General features: G+C 39.3%; 1 protein-coding gene and 1 non-coding gene across 2 annotated transcripts in view; both read left to right on the top strand.

Moving 5' to 3' along the window:
* PPP1R3A (protein phosphatase 1 regulatory subunit 3A) overlaps nucleotides 1–17,883 on the top strand; it is a 49,047-nt gene that overhangs the window by 18,689 nt on the left and 12,475 nt on the right. The gene's annotated exons all lie outside the window — the stretch shown is intronic.
* Nucleotides 9,495–9,632, top strand: LOC142457587 (small nucleolar RNA SNORA41). The gene has a single exon (XR_012786294.1). It is a non-coding gene; the product is annotated as a small nucleolar RNA SNORA41 (small nucleolar RNA).

The following is a 17,883-nucleotide window of genomic DNA, read 5'->3' as shown; positions in this document are numbered from 1 at the left end:
CACAAGCTGTCCTAGGAGAACTGCATTGGAAAATCTGACCTCACCCACCCGACAAGATAGTGCCTCTTCGGACTTCTTTGTCTTCCTCAAATTCAAAACTATTTATAAGGAACACAATTTACATCCCTCAAGAACGCTAGAGCAAGCTTTTTTTTTTAATGTGAGATGAAATGAAGAGTGTAGAATTCTTTGGGGGAGGGCTAGAGAGATGGAAATGCCAACTTCATAAGTATATAGACCTGGATGGTGGATATATGAAAACACACCATATTTTGGTTTAATATGTTTCTACAATGTTTGTAGTTATACAAAATCTTCATCTTTTATATGGCAAAAATTATACACTGTCTAGAATAACAAATATGGTCTGTGATGGTATAGTACCTGTGCATTGACCGGAAGGTCAACAGTTCAAAACCACCAGATGAAGCTTTCTACTCTCTCAAAGAGTCACAGTCTTAGAGACCAGTAAGCGTGGTTTTACCTCGTCCTTCTAGGGTCACTATGAGTCAGAATGGGCTTGGTAGCCGTCAGTAAGTGTGTAATAATAACACACTAAAACTGCCTGATCATAGGGTAAGGAGTCTTGCTCGTGCTGTTGCTGCTGATGTGATAGGATGTTGACTATACCGTTGGCTGTGTAAACCTACAAATTATGAAATTGCTATTTCCCTGAAATTTCAGTATACAGAGGTGGATAGGTTGACATTGAAAGTATATTTTAATGAGGATGAATTAAATAATTGTTAACAGAGACTACTGACTGAACTGTATGAAGTTATATTCTTTGTAGTACAATGAAATATACTTATCTGAGGAGCTGCTACGCCTGAGGAAATTAATTTTTCTTTGAACCCTTTTAAAATAGGATATTGGCATGATTATAGGGGTAGATGTCTTTTCCCCTCGTTCCTTCAATTTGGGGGATCTTTGTGAACAGGTGCGATAGTTGTAGACGAATGTCCACCCATTCTTTAACTCTGAGTCTGAGGCTCTCGCTGCCACATCTGGGAGGCCTTGGATAGGAACTCGTGCAGGAGGCTCATTTAAGGCCAATTGTAACCTTAACTTTATCATATGATACTGTTAATAGGTAAGTTTGCTTTGTAGTCAATTTATTAGTTATATAAATTTATAAATAGGCAAGAAAGAAGGCTCAGCTCCTCACTTCAAGGGAAGGAAGCTCTGAAAAGCTGTAAAGCATTGTCAACTACTGAAAGCCTGAACAAAGGAAGCAGAACTTTGCCAAGCATACTGCTGGGAGGGGGCCCTTGAATCCCAGGGCTCTTGAAGAGTGATGGAGGAGGAGCTAACGTCTTGGAGGGGAGTGGCCCCGGGAGATCTTCATTTCTTGACGGCACAAGACTCAAGATATAGAGAAACTGCTACAAAACCTTTAAGGATTGTAACATAGAATACGAGGACCATGAATTCAGGAAAATGGGACGTGGTCAAAAAAGAAGAGGAATGCAGGAAGATCGATATCATAGGCTTTAGTGAACTGAAGCGGATTGGTATTGGCCATTTTGAATGAGAAAATCCTACGGTTTACTCTGCCAGGAACAATAACACAATCAAGGGGAACGGTGTGGCGCTCAGTGTAAGAAAGGATCTTTCTGTGTCATTCATGGGTACACTGCTGTCTGTGATAGGATTGCATCTATCTGCCTTCAAGAAAGTCCAATAAATGCAACTACTACCCAACTTCATGCACCATCCACAAAGCTAGTGATAAAGAAATTGAAAAATTCTACCAACAGAAATTGATCAAACATACAATCAAGATGCATTGATACTTACTGGTGATTGGAATGCCAAAGTAGAAAGCAAAGAGGAAGGAAAGAAGGAACAATAGTTATAAAATAAGAGCCTTATGATAGATATGAAGCTGGAGATCACATGATAGGATTTTTGGAAGCCCGACTACTTGTTCATAACAAATACCTTTTTCAACAATACAAACGACAACTGTACACATGGACATCCCTAGCAGGAATACACAGAGGTCAAATGGATTACATCTGAGGGAAGAGATGGTGGAGAAGCTCAATATCAGCAGCTAAATCTTGACCAGAGGCTGATTGTGAAACAAATCATCAATTGCTCATATGTAAGTTCAGGATAAAGTATGATAAAATTCAGGAAATTTTAAATAAGTCCACAAGAGCCCAAATATGACCTCGAGTCTATTCTACCTGAATTTCAAGCGCATCTCGAGACCAGATTTGATGCACTGAGCGCTAAGGACAAAGGACCTGCTGAGCTGTGGGAGGACATGAAAACTATCACTCATGAAGAAAGCAAAAGATCATTTAAAAGACAGGAAAGAAAGAAAAGATCAAAGTTGTTGTCAGAAGACATCTGAATTTGCTTTTAAGCAGAGAGTAGATAAAGCAAATGGGGGAAAAATGGAGTCACAGAAAATTTCAAAGGGCAGCTCGAGAAAAAAACCAACTATTCTAACAAAATGTGCAAGGACCTAGAATTAGAAAACCACAAGGGAAGAACACCCTCAGCACCTCTGAAACAGAATGACCTCAAGAAAAAAATGCAAGCCTCGGGGTGCAAACTTGAACCATTCTACTGGCAACATCACGAAGGATGCAGGAAGCAGCCAGACAAGGTAGAAAGAGTACACAGAGTCACTGTCCCAAAAAGAATGCGTCAACAGTCCACCGTTTCAGGAGGTAGCATATGGGCAAGAATCAATGGTGCTGAAGGACAAAGTTCAAAAGGCCATGAAGGCCTTTACCAATAACAGGCTCCCGGAATTAATGAAATATCCATTGGAATGTTTCAGAAAGTCGACACTGCACTGGAAGCAATCACTCTCCTACACCAGGAAATCTGGAAGACAGCTGCTTGGCCAGTTGACTGGAAGAGATCCGTATTTGTACCCATTCGAAAGAAAGGTGCCCCAACAGAATGTTCAACCCCTAGAATTTATCATTGATATAGCACGCAAGAAAATTTTAGTTAAGATCATCCAACAATGGTTGTAGCAGTACATTGACAGGGAACAGATAGGAATCTGGGCCAGATGCAGAAAAGGACATGGAAGAAGGGATAGGCTGATGTTAGATGGATATTGGTAGAAAACAGAGAATACCAGAAAGATGTCCTGTTTGTGTTAAATTAACTATGCAAAGGCATTCAACTGTGTGGGCTATAATAACTTGTAGATAACCTTGAGAAAAATGGGCATTCCAGAAAAATTCATATTCTCATTTGGAACTTGTACATGGATCAAGAGGCAGCGATGTGAGCAGACCAAGGCAAGGCTGCATGGTTTAAAATCTGGAAAAAGTGTGTGTCAGGGTTTTACCCTGCCACCATACTTGTTCAATCAGTATGCTGAGCAGTCGTCAGAGAAGGCGAAAAAGCCGGATTATATTAAGAAGAGTGTGGCATCAGATTGGAGGAAGGCTTATTAATTAATAACTTGTGGTGTGCAGATGATGTAGCCTTTCTTACTGAAAGTGAGGAGGAATTAAAGCACTTGTTGATGAAGATCAAGGATTGTAGCCTTCTGTATGGATTACGACTCGATGTAAGGAAGACCCCAATCCTCCCAATTGGACCAATAGGGAACATGAGAAATGGAGAAAAGACTGAAGTGTTCAAGGATTTTCTCTTAGTTGGATCCACAATCAATTTTCATACAAACCATAATCAAGACCAAAAGATGCATTGCATTAAGTACATATTGCATATTCAGACCAGCGCCTGGAGAAGGACATCATGTTTGGTAACCTGGAAAGGGAGCAAACCAGAAGAGCTGCCATGAGATGGACTGACACAGCGGCTGCATCAGTAGGCTCAGGCACAGGAGCAATTGAGATGATGGCACAGGGCCATGCCGTGTTCCATTCGATTGTGCAGAGGGTCGCTACGGAGCAGGAACTGACTGGATGACGCCTAACCACAGCATAACTTTAAAGTAAATAATAGATGCTTTAAGTAAACACCCATATTATTATTTCTTAAGTGACGACACATTGGATTACTTTATACATCATCCTATATGGGCCCAGTCCTGCCCATTTCACAAAAGAAGGCATTAGGAGAAAGTATTTTATGTGATTGCTAAAAAATAAAAACAGTAAAAGTTCTTTTGCCACGGAGTTCATTCCAACTCATAGTGACACTGAAGTACAAAGTAGAACTAGCCCATGGGGTTTCCAACCATAGACCGCCTCCACCTTCCCCTGCTGCTCTCCGTTTAGAAACACAGTGCTTTCACCATGGTGCCCCCTGGGCTCCTAGTATGTGCTTAAATCCAATAACTATATAAGAATGTAATTTGAATTTATAATTTGAGTTCTCCACTTTCCTATCGCTCTGGTGGCAGAGTGGTGAAGCACCAGGCTGCTAACTGCAAGATTAGTGGTTTGAAACCACCAACTGCTTGGAGGGAGAAAGATGGATCTTTCTCCTCCTGTAATCGGTGATGGTCTCACACACTCCCAGGAGCAGCTCGGCCTGGCCTATAAGGTCACTATGAGTCAGCATGGAATTGAGGGCAGTGAGTTTGTTTCTCGTTTCCTGGAGCATAGCGCCTCAATTTCCAATCTAATCATAAGTATTTTATGTTGTTATTGTAAGTAAAACACTTATAGGTGGCTTCTATTTTCAAACATAAATATAGTTAGGATAATATTTATCAACATGAAAGTTAGCTAGCCACAGATTAAGAATCAGAAGGAATGGCATCTATTCAGATGGGTTCATAAGGGTTAAAGGTTAATAGGCATTAGAGAAATAAATATTGTGCTAATCACTAACTCCACTGAGCAATTGAACTTGACCTTAGAATTGTAAACCTTGAGCAATTGGTTAAGTGCTAGAGACTATTTAAATAGAGTATACCATGTGATCTCTGCAGATGACAATGAAAATGAGATGTGGAAGATTTCATCAGTCAATCAAGTTATCTGGAATGGCAAAAACTTGTCAGAGTCAAAATTTAAAATGTAGGTTAAAAAGAAATGATATTTTAAGGAAACTTTGAACTTTAGTTTCTATACTCAAAGAGAACATCATATTTCAATTATAGTCCTGAAAGCATATGCAGAATATATTACCATAGACAAACATCAGTCTTCACAAGCCTGAGACCGGAAAAAGTAGATGGTGCCTGTCTAGCACTACCAGCCACTTTAAAAAAGATCACAACATAAAGCATTGGATAGAGAGGGATAAAACTGTGGAACAGAACTCAAAATCAAATAGAGTCTGCATGACCCCCAAGACTATGGCATCTCCAGTCTAGAACTGACCTCATTTCTCAAGTAGGTATGAGTAGCCATTTAAAGAACAGCATTTACCGAGGACAGACTTCAGAGGGTTAGGGGAAAAATGAAGAACAGAAAGAGGAAACACAAGGAGAAGTCATGGTACATCAAAGGGATTGCAAGGGATATATTGAAACAAAATGTGTACGAATCATTGAATGTGAAACTAATGATCTGCTCTGTTAGCCTTCATCTAACTAAAAATAAAAAAATAAAGATATATTAGCATGGAAAGAAAAATATGATCTAGAGGGATAGCTGTAAGAAAGAAAATAAAATATAATTATAAATGTTTTTCTATAGTTAATATAATTTTTCCTCCTAACATCTGATTTTCATGAGGGTTTATATGAACAATTCTTCATTGATTTGAAAACTATTTTTGATTTTTATGAACACCATTGTACTAAAGATTACATTAATATATTTAAGCTGTGTCAAGGACTAAATGATCTTTTTATTATTCATAAGCATTTTTCTTACTACCTTTTTCTATGTTGGGATGCTTAAAACAGAATTCTTTTTTTCATGATTATTTTTCAACATTAGCTACTGAATTCTTCGATATCGAATTTTAACATAAATTAGCAGATATGATTTTTAGCTACTTCACAGGTGATTCATCTCATTGTTCTGTTCAGAGTTTGATGAATTTTTCAAAACTAGCTATGATCCAAATCTTTCCTTTAAAATAAAAACATTAGCTCAAAATATAAAAGATTATCACAGGCACTTCAATCGGTATCTTCTCTTATAAAAAATCCAAACTCACTGCCATCAAGTCTGTTCTGATTCACAGCAATTCTGTCAGGCAGAAGAGACCTGTCTTTATGGGGTTATGGGACAGGTCATCTGTAAAGGAGTAAAGAGCCGCCTCCTCTTCTTGTAGATGGCCCAGGTTTCGAAGTGCTGTGTTGGAGCTGGTCACCCAGCATGCTGTCCACTGCACAACCAGGCCTCCCGATCCTCTTGCTCATAACCACTTCAACTAGAACACATGAAGATTACTGTAGAAACCAAACTTAAGTCGTTGGCCTTGTATCCATTGATGGATGAATGAGTACATGAAAATGACATTAAGTTTTGTTTCTGAAGCAATGCCAATATCCTCAAAATAGGATATTGTGTGAGTTTTGACTAAGCTGAATGAAAAAAAATGATCAACATATTTTTAGCAATGCTCTGACCATGCTTTACAGTGTGTGCATTGGTAAAGAGTTAAGAAAAACACATTAAAATGACATTACTATATGCCAGCCAGGGGCCTAAATTATGAGAGGTACATTCACGAACAGACGGCAATGACTGTCTTTGTGTAATTTATATTCTAGTGGACGGAAACTAACAAAAAGAATAGATGTAAGAATAAGCAAGTTGTGGTAGAAGGTGATAAATGCCGTGTGGAAAAGAACACTATAAAAATGAGTAAAGAATGTAGTATCTTTTGAGAAAGCAGCAATTGACCAAAGAACTAAAGGAAGTGAGGGTATTTACCGTACAGGCCTCTGGAAGAGCAATTTCAGACTGAAGGAACCAGCCTTCTGTGCTAGATAGTATCAGGCAGGGGTGCTAGAGGACCAGCAAGGAGGTCATTGTATTGGAGCAGATGAAGTAAGACAGCACAGTCGGAGATGAACTTAGGGAGAAAAAAAGAATATGTAATGCTTGGATAGCATCACAGGCCATTGTGTATGCTGAGCTTTGACTCTGCAGGTAAATGAAGGGGATCCCCTGCAGAGTTTTATGCGTGAACTCTCCCTCCTAAAAGAATGACTTTGACAGCTCTGTGGACGTAGATTACAAGCGAGGGCAAAATGGAAGCATGGACACATTTGAGAATTATTCCAATTATCCAAGACATAGAACATCTTCAACCAAAGCAGGGCCCGGCAAACTGCAGCTTGAGAGCCATCTGCTGATCTTTTCGTACATGTGCATGGCTCTGAACTCAAGCTCAGTAGTTTACGGGTTATAATTCAGGTCATGGTGGCGTCATGTGTTTGTAAAAATATATTTATGGCTTTTGAAGAATTCCTAATTTGTCAAGAGGAACATGGGCACCTCTTCCATCTCAAAAGTTTGCCCACCCCTGAACCAGAGTGATCGTGGAGGTCGTGAAAAATGGAGTCATTCTTGGAAAAAGCTAGAGTGACAACATACCTCCTCAATGAATTAGATAAAAGTGTGAGTGAGAGAATAGTCAAGGAGAGTTTCAAGATTTTTGGTGAGCATCTATCTATCTGCAAGAACTTATTTTTCCATAAAGCGACATAAGGTAGATTATAGGTGGAGAGGCAAGAGAGAGACCAGAAGCTCATTTTTGCAGATGATTAATTGTTAGCTATCCAGATGGGGAGGGTCAGGCAGCAACGGGATGTACAAGAGGGGAGTTTGGGATTAATGGCTGGGGATCCACAAGTAGGAGCTGTGACTCTGTAGATGTAATTAACAAACAAACAAACATAAAATTGCAAGGGCTTGCCAAAGGTTTAATATACATTAAAAAATGACGAAGAATTGCAACAGCTGAGCCATGGGATAGCTCCATCCTGAAGATGTAAGGAAGAAGACAAGGAAAAACAAAAATACAAAAATGGTTGAAACTGAAAACCAAGATATATGTATCATGCTTGGTGTTTATTTGGACTCAATGTGAATTTACGCCTAATTTAAAATATTTTCTACTTTCTTTCAGACTGAATTTTTCACCTGTTTAAAATGGTCATTGTTGTTGGGTGCTTGTTTGTGTTTTTAAGTGTATCTGGATAGGGAAACAGGGATGCTTGGAATTACTAAAATCTTGGTTGGACTGATGATTGCCTGGGGGCAGGGATTCGGAAGGTGAAAATGGGGAGTCAAAGTCAAAGGAGCACAAGAAAGAAGAAAAGGTTCCCAAAATGATAATGATGTGACTGAATTGTTGAATTGTATTATATATCTTAGCGACTTTGTTGGTGGTGGTAGGTGTCATTGAGTTGGTGATGAGTCATAGTGACCCTAGATAAATAGAAGACCCTATGCCATCCTTACACCTGTGCTTATGATTGAGTTCATTGTTGCAGCCATTGCTGATCTTTTTTTAAAGATTTTGATCATTATACCGGAAGTCCAAAATCCATTTGCAGAAAGTCTACCTAGCTTGAGCCTCCAGGGAATTCCCTTGGACTGTAGTCAAGGGATGTGGATAGATTTGCTATCAGACAGAGAATATTATAGAGTCCATTTTGGCAGATGTGGTTAGATTAAATGGTAACACCTTATTATTTAATATTTCTGCTTTTTTTGTTGTTGAGGACTTTCTCTCTTAATTTGTCATTGTCATTGTTTTTCTGTTGTTTTTGTGTTTTTCTGTAAGCAAAATCTAAGATAAATGATTGCCTGTATCTAAAGGTAAACCTATAGAGACAGTATACTGGATCAATCATTAACCAGGGGCATGGCAGGGGAGTTTGGAGGCGCTGTGGAGCTAACACCAATTAGTACAGAAGAGAAGAGCATGTTCTAAATTTGTGGTGATGATTGTACAACGCTTCTTAATATGACTGAATTATTTTTGGATTGTATGATATGTGACTGATGTGCCAATAAAACCATTTTTTAAAAATTGTGACAAAAATGTGGTTTGTGGCCATAGATTTAAAAAAATCATATAGTTATTAGTTTTCAAAGTTCCTCAATAACCTCTTTTTTTCCTCTCATCAACCTGTGATGTAGGTAGAGTATTAAATTCTCTATTACACAACTGAGAACGAGGAGTAAAATGTTTTACATACTTTAAATTCTTGTTTTTCCTGTTTGGGGCTTTGTTTAGGAGTTGAGGGGGGCAAGGGGGTACAGACTTGCAAAGAGCCTTTCTGGCCCTAAGTCGGATAGATTTTCCTCTGGTTCCTTAGCCCATGGCCTTACAGTCTGCACTGCCAGTCTTGCCTCTTTCCCGTAATAGGAACCCTGCTGGCGTAAGGGTTAGGCATTGGCTGCGGATCTCATGATGAGCGGCAGTTCAAAACCACCAGCAGCTCCTTACGAGAAAGACTGGGTTTTCTACTAGCATACTACCTACAGTCTCCGAAACCGACAAAGGGTCACTTTGCATCAGCATTGACTTGATGACAGTGAGTCTGAGATTATTACTTGCTTAATTTGGAAATATAGCAAGTAGAGCTGGCTTTTCTTTTAAGATTAATTTTCTTTTTAAGAATTATTGACAGCTACTGGTCTGCAGCTGTTTTTCTGGTAGCAGTTGTGGCATTCCTCCGTGGGAAAGAAAGTGTTACCTAATGTAACATCCCTCTTTCCCAGCACAATGGAAAGTTGGCAATATATGTGTAACAGACACAGAAAAAAAAAGAACTATTGAAATAGAGAAAAGAGAGAAACTCGGCCTTTTATGTCCTCCTTTCTTGGTGAGTTCCTTCCTTAACACATGCTATCTCATTTGTGATATCAACTTCCAACCCCTCCCCCATATTGATATGAATATGTATATATCTATCTATCTACATAAGCTGCATTAAAAATTAAATGATGAAATTTTGAACTGCAAACTGCTTTGTTTATTCGAGATCTTAGAAACATTTTGTGGCGTTGGAGGGTTTAATTTTTAATGGGAGAGGCAAGAGCCGTGTGTGGAGCAGAACATTCTAGTGGTGGAACTGACCTGTGTTGCTTGGACTCTCAAGTTCCTTTGGTCTCTTGTAAACTCCTGGGCACAGGGAGGGAGGGAGAGTACAGATGAAAACACGCAACTGCTAATTGGTGGTTGCCTTTGGCTATCTAGAGCCCCACACGCTATCTGTTAGGTCTGTCTTTCTAGTTAAGGACCTGGTTGCAGATTCTGTTTTAGTGCAAGTGAGGTTGTGCTATAGCTAATCTGATGAAGGAGGGAATTCCACATTCAAGTTTAAAGCTCAAGGCCACTTATCATTATTTTTATTATTGAATATATCTATGTAAATTGATACTTGTAAGGAGAAAATGCTTTCCTTAAGTTCAGCACAGTATAAATTAAACACGTCGATGGGAAAGGATGATTCTGAAAGACAGTCAGTGCAGTCTCGCCAGTGCTTTACCTGTATACCAGATGTGGAAAGAGAAAGCTCAGCTCATACACGGTTACTCTCTTTTTATATGAAATATCTCTTACACATGGTCAGCCCCAAACACATTAAACGATCAGCATTATTCACAAACTTGCATTTAAATAATTAAATTGTGCATTGTATCCTTTCAGTAACTGTCATTTCATCTCTCTTATTTTCACCTCGGGACTCTAATTGTTTCTTTTATGGGATCTAACCTCCTAATGTCCTTGGCAATACACTTTATGGTGCTTGCGTTTACAGTAATTGCTTGGGCAATTTGCCACATAGGAGAACAACTGGAAAACATTTTGCCAGCCCCGGTCTAACTCTTCACAGACACCATCAGTTTTTAACGAGAGCAATTCACACGAAAATGATCAAAGTTTCTCTTCCTAAACATCATTTCGGTGTCCTGTTAGTTAAAAACAATAGCAAATTTAACTCCCCTGCAGTATGGCGAGGTTGATATCCCCAATGAATGAATATCCATTGCTTTATAGACCTAAAAATAGCAGAACAAACCATATAAAATTTCCATTAATGCTACTGTGATTGATTATGCATATGCATAAACAGACTCAGAGAGAGACCATCTTAAAAATGAAGAATTTTAACTGAAGTACTTAATTTCAAGCTCACCATACTTTCATAACGTGAACGCCAGTGTAAGCAGTCATATAACGTACTGTTTCTCAAGCTTGGCCCTCTCTAGAAAACATAACAATCAAGTACTCTTACCTAGGCACCACTGCGCAACGATTCTGACTTCACTGGTCTATGGGATGTTCCGGTGTTAGCATTATTAATAAAGCTTCCTAATGGATTTGGATATTCATGAGTCTAGCACAGCAATTCTCAACCTGTGAGTTGCGATCCGGTGAGGGATTGAATGACCCTTTCACAGGGGTCGCCTAACACATCCTGCATCTCAGGTATTTACATTTATGATTCATATCAGTAGCGAAATTACAGTGACAAAGTAGCAATGAAAATAATTTTATAGTTGGGGGGTCACCACAACATGAGGCACTGTATTTAAGGGTCGCGGCATTTGGAAGGTTGAGAACCATTGTTCTAGAGCAACCTCTGCAAACAAAGGCTATAAGGCACAGGGACTTTATATTATAATTTTTGAAAAATTGAAATATCATTTAATTAGTCTCAACCTTCACCAAAATATAGACTTATACCATTTCTAAAACAACAACAAAAATGTCAATCCAAATGACATTAAGAATCATGCACATGTGGTAGGACAGACACAGCAGCATTGAGAGCCGTGGCACATAGAGATGCGAAAGGCAAGCGCTAAGAATACACATGTCAAAAGTGTTTTGCTCCTGTGTGGACCTGGGAAAAGGGAAAGAACGCATTATACAGCATCATATGGTCAATCTCACTTTGAGAACAAAGTCAACTCTCACAAAGTATTCCTTTAAAAAAAAGAGTGTCTCACAATTCAGCAGTTGAACTATTGTCCTATGGGTACAATCCTTTATTCTTTACCCTTTTCCTAAGCACAGAAACCTATACAGCCACAGCTTAGAAATCTACTCGTAGTCATCGTCAAACTATTTCATTAGACACGCGTTGCTCTCTCGTATGAGTCAATGTCGGTGGGATATGTTTGTTTCTTCATCTTCATCTTATCAACCATATTCAGCCTTCAGGTCCCAGATGAGAGGTTTTCTTCTCAAAGAAGCCTTTCCTGTCATCTTCCTTCCCTGAGTTTGGTTTCTTAAAAAACTCACAGCCATTGAGTAGATTCTGACTAAGAGTGACTCTGTAGACTAGAGTAGAACTGTCCTGTGGATTTCTGTACAACTTTATGGGGCAATACCCCTCTTTCTCTCTCAGACAGGCTGGTGGATTTGAAAAGCTGACCTGGCAATTACTGCCTAACTGAGAACCACTAGGCCACCATGGTGAGTTTGGGATCACTTCATCTCACTGCCATTGAGTCCATTCTGACCAATAGTCACCCTGTGCGGTTATTGTTTTCTTTTGTAGTCCCCCTATTTTTATTAATCTTTCATTACACTGTAAATTTGCAGATGCAGGATTTATTTAATCGTGGCTTATGCTAGGTTATGTGAGTGCAATGCAATGCCACCATATAAAATTTTTGTTGAATGAATGCACAGAATATTTTGTTGAACACGATTTCTGAATGAGCATGATGTCCAAAAGGAAGATTGAGTACTTTTAAGGCTCCTAATAAGAGTGTCTGTGCTCCTGAGCGTGTTCTTTGTACCCATCTGTACAGGCTCGTTAAAAGCATGGCAGCGACCCCCGGCACCTCAACAATTTAGCTCTTGCATCTGACTCTTTCAGCCATCCCTCCTCATCACATGCGATATCCTTAGTCAACTGTTGTCTTTTAGCTCTTATCTAATTGCCACCTTTAACTTCTCTAAGCATGATGTTTTTTTTTTGGGGGGGGGTCCTAATTTCCAACCAATGTTTAACTCAAAACACCTATTCTTTTTCCTCAGAGTTATTGCAATATGCTTGGTTTCATTTCAGCTCCTACCCCAAACCTCTCCAGTGGTAAGAGCACTGAAGATGGCTTATGTCTATTGTAGGTTTCTTAAGGGAGAAAGACAAGGTTTTCTGTTCCCGTGAAGAGTTACAGTCTCAGAAACCCACAGGGACAGGCCTTCCCTGTCCGAGATGCTCTGAAAGAAAAGAGTTGGACTGAGATTGGTGGCGGTGAGCTGATGGTTCTTAAAGCAAATGGAGTTCTTTGTGTCCACATCAGCTTTGAATCTCCTTATCCTTACTCCAGTCTAGAACCCTAGTAAACAGAATGCTTGCCTAGTCTCCATGTCGACATTCTTATTAGCCAGAATAGGGGTGGTAATTAAATGAATGAGAAGTATGTGTGTAAAAAATAGTTTTGCCTCCTATTTAAACAGTGTTAATCAAGTACAAATCTACAAAGGAACCTTTCAAGCCAACAAGAACCTTGAATCTCATTTATAATTAGCATTACTGATTGTATTTATGACAAATGGATATATACTTCTGTAGACCCACTGCTATGGATAGGCTATATTTAGAGTTTCTAGGCTAAGAAATAAATATCTGTTTCTCCCGAAGTTTAGTAGACAAATATTAAGGAAGCCTCTAATTAAGACTAGGTCAGAATATTAAAGTGGCAAGAAAATAGTATTGGCAACATGAGAAGTTCCAGGTGACAAATTATGCGAATTCGCTTCAAAGACACTTTAATACCTCCTGTGAATTTTGTAAGGAGTTTTATTGCAGAAATAGAAGTTTAAGCCCCTTCTTAGTATATTAAGAAGCCCTAGTGCCACAGTGGTTAAAACACTTGGAAGCTAACAGCAAGGTCTGAGGTTCAGACCCACCAGCCACTCGGCAGAAGAAAGTTGTGGCTGTCTGCTTCTGTCAGGATCTGTATCCTTGACCTAACCCTCTCCTCTCGAGGGTCAGGATGAATCAGACTAGACACAATTGCAGTGGGCTGGGTTTGATTAATAACTTACAGACTGAACAACTTTCACTCCCTAATATTGTCCTTGTTGTTTGAATAGGGGATGGGGACATTCATGGTGCCTTTTTGTATCAATACAAAGTGCCAGCACAATAATGCCTAGCTGTTATTGATTGCTTGATATAGCTATCCCAAGGTCTGAGTAGTTCCCTACATTTCCTCATTCGGTGTGTTATATTGGTAAGGATGCCGACCCCTCGCCCTTGGTTTAATTGCACTTTTTTTTTTCCTTTTCTTTTCTGGGCTCCCCTTTCTACTGTCTTGCTCTGAGTTCCTCTTCTAATCCAATCCTCTTTCCTCACTCATCTGTGTTTCACATTATTCAACTCCTACCTATATTACTTTCGTTTCAATCTCATTTTTTTTTAAATGAAGAGCTTTTTATCATTTTGTTCTGTCTTTAGTCAAAAGAATAATTTTTACATTGGAGAAAAATATTAAATCAGATTTTGTACTGGTTTTGACAGACTTTGTCAAAATGGTTCCAATCATTTGTAATGCAAACCTGACTCAAAGAAACTGGGCTGGACTGGGAGAAGGCATTTGGAAGTGAAGTGATAGCCAGAGTTGTGTGCCAAGAGTTTGCAACCAGAAGAAAGAAATCAGTGCCTAGAAGGGGTGAGTGTCAGGTTGGGAAAGAAAATGTATCAACACAAAACGTGGACAATTTCAAGGCATGCCTCAGTTCATTGCTTTAATAATTTGCATATTAAGAAGCCATGAGTCTTCATGATAATGAATCTCTAACTAGTCTCTGACACAATAGACTGATCTGTCCCTGGAGGAGCCATTATGGCCTCTCATGTCTATGATCTGCATATTAATGACTCTATTACTACTCATCAACAGGTAGCCTAATAGGCTTCTATTGAGTTCTTTTTCATTTGCTTTTTAAATGTATCCTCTCTTCTCTGCTTTTTGTGATGCTATTGTGAAGAATTGACAAAAAGGTGCATTAAGATGATTTGAATGTGTGATGTAAGTTCACAAAAGCATCAAATTCAAAATAATGCTTTAAACCTACCAAGTCTGTCTAGAAGACTTTCCATGCACAGTTAACTACAGATTCAGTTTGCATTTTAACACAAGCCACCTGACACAATTTACCATGTTCTGTTTGCCCTCAGCTAGGACTCTGGTGGTAGAGATTACGCATTGGGCTGTGATATGAAAGGTTACGGATTTGAAACCACCAACTTCTCCACAGCAGAAAGACTGAACTTTTTACTCAAGTAAAGAATTACAGTCTCAGAAATTCGTGGTGGGGGTGGCATTGGCTGAAGGGGTGGGGGAGGGGCAGTTCTACCCTGTCCTATCCTCTCTCCATGAGTTGGCATCAGTCCATTCAATGAGTGAGTTTTGGTTTCTTTTGTTTGTTTCCCCTGAAATAACAATTTATGATACAATTAGCACACATAGAATAACTAGTGTGAAAATATGTTTGTTTAAATTGTTAAAAGTAGAAATTAATAGCAAGAGAGTTCATGCAGTGGCAGTAACAAAACAGTTATTGAAGCAAACACAAAATAGTGACTTGATAATATTTTTATAATCCCAACAATCTAATGATATAGGAAGAACAATAGGCATATGTTTAATTGCCTAGCAGTCAAGACATACTCCAGATACCTGGTGGCTTAAATAAACAAACACAAAATGTGTGATGTCCTAGAGACATACTAAATAATTACTCCCTGGTACATTTTTTCTGAGTTAGATACAGTACCTGCTTTATTCTCCAAGTGCCTCAAAAGGTACACACCCATGGTGGTCAAGTTGATTCTGACTCACAGTGACCTGGTAGGACAGAGCGGAACCGCTCCAAAGAGTTTCCAAGGCTGGAATCTCTCCTGAGGCAGACGTGGAAGAAAATGGTCATATCTTATCTTTCTCCTGTGGAGAAACCGGAGGCCTCAGACAGTCAAACTTTTGACTAACCACCAGGAATCCTTCAGTCTTCAGACAGAGGAAGAAATAGTGATATATGGTTGAAGTTCTTTGCCAAGAGCCATGGATAGGACCGAGGCATGATATACAACAAACTGCCTCATAAAGCCACTGCCATCGTGGGGAACAAAAGTGGGTGCCGGAGCCCAGTTGAGCGCTGGCATCATAGCAGCTGCCTTCAGTGCTGTGAGACATTCCTCGCCTGGGACACATCACTTCTGTTGGATTTCAGAGACAGGAAGTTCCCCTCCCTCTTTTTAATCGATTTTTTTTCACTCTCCCAGCATAAGCTGCAACTACCAATCTACCTGGCGAAGAACCTCTCGTTAAAACATATTTCACAAAAATAATATAACGTAAATGTTGTAGATTTGGGGTCTTCAAAGCTCCATATTTAACAGAGAAAATCCCTTAGGTAATTGTTACACGTAGATTCCACATAGAAAGTGTGTTCAACCACTGTTGGCTGCAATTAACGGGCGCAGTAGTCATGACTCTTTGATAATGACTTCGACACAGCCAGAAACCAATCAATATCAAAATAAAGCTTCAATTTCAGTAACCCTTGGGGGGGGGGGGTGTGGAAATACACAAGGGAAGTGGCCTCATAATTTTTGAAAGATGGGGCCAATATGAAGCGAGCTGAGCAATTGCCTTTAAAGAGAATTTTAGAGAAAGGGAATGTCATTCTCTGAGGAGCGAGACTCAGCTGGACGTTCAGAAGTTTCTTGTCACCAGCCTGCTCCACTATTGACAATTAGTTCCTCGAAGAGCTCAGAGAAAAGAATTTTAGGCCAATAAATCTAAGGGCACCTTTGTGATACGCCTCTGACGTACATTCTTTTTTCCCCCATATCCATCACTTAAAAACATTTACATGTCTTTCTCGATAGAATATAATTGACAGGTTGTGGCAGGGGAGTCCCCTGGGCCAGGTTTACCTATAAGTCTTCTTCTACTTAAAATTCATGGATTCTGCTTGTAATTACATCTCATCCCAAAGCAACCTACAATTTTTTTTTGGTTCCTACTTGGACCTCCAAGAGTCTAGGATTGTACTTAATTATGCACAAGAACCTCATCATGTGGAGGCTCTTTAGAAAGAACTCCTCTCCAGAGACTTGCACGTGGCCTTCTCATTCAATCACAAATTCAATCTAAACCGTCCTTTTTCTCCTCCACTCCTTGGGGGTGAGCAGGAGAACTGAAGCTGCTACCACTTTGACATGACAAAACGGAGTTGCATGTGCCACTCCTGGCAGGAAACAAGAAGTGAGGAAAGGGAGGCAGGAAAGGAAACTTTCCAAATAATTTTTCAACAGATGTTCATATTTCTTTCAGTGCTCTCTACCTTTTCTGCTTTTCAAACTCTTCATCCAGAAGGTAAAGTACCCTTGCTTCCATACATTTCCCCCAAACCCTGCTCCATATACTATCTTAGAGAGAGAGAGAGAGAGAGAGAGAGAGAGAGAGAGAGAGAGAGAGAGGAATTCTTAGCCAGGTAGGGATCGAGCTTTTGGGAAAACAGGTAAGTGACTCAGGAAAACCATCTGGTTCTTAGTGGCTTGGAGGCTTCAGCACATCACTCCAGGTGAGCCATAAGCTTCTGGTTTTCCAGGGTTTATGATACATTTTAAAAGTCATGATTGCGTTGTTACTTTATAACAGATACAATGCATTTCTATGTCCTAAATAATTAGTAGATGTTGCTAATGTTCCATGAAAAGTTTTTTGGGCGATAGTAAAGTGATGTGTAAATAAATAATTTTTGTAATCTGTAATAGAAATAATAAAAGAGATTGGTTTACAAATTGTGCCAACAGGATGTCTATAGGTGCTAGTTCCCAATTGATGATTATGACCTAAGGTTGAATTGAAAATATTCTTTGGCTATATCATATTATAGGACTAAAAGTTACTTCAGTGGACTCAACTACCATTTGCATTTATCTCTTTAATCAAGACGTTTCCAAATGAAATATTTCTAAACTTTATTTATGGCACATTTCTAGTCATTATATAAACAGAGAGCTAAACAATTGGG

Source organism: Tenrec ecaudatus, chromosome 9 (genome assembly GCF_050624435.1).
Source record: "Tenrec ecaudatus isolate mTenEca1 chromosome 9, mTenEca1.hap1, whole genome shotgun sequence".
Classification (NCBI taxonomy): domain Eukaryota; kingdom Metazoa; phylum Chordata; class Mammalia; order Afrosoricida; family Tenrecidae; genus Tenrec; species Tenrec ecaudatus.
The sequence above is the reverse complement of the archived record's forward strand: the minus strand, read 5'-3'. Positions and strand labels throughout refer to the sequence as shown.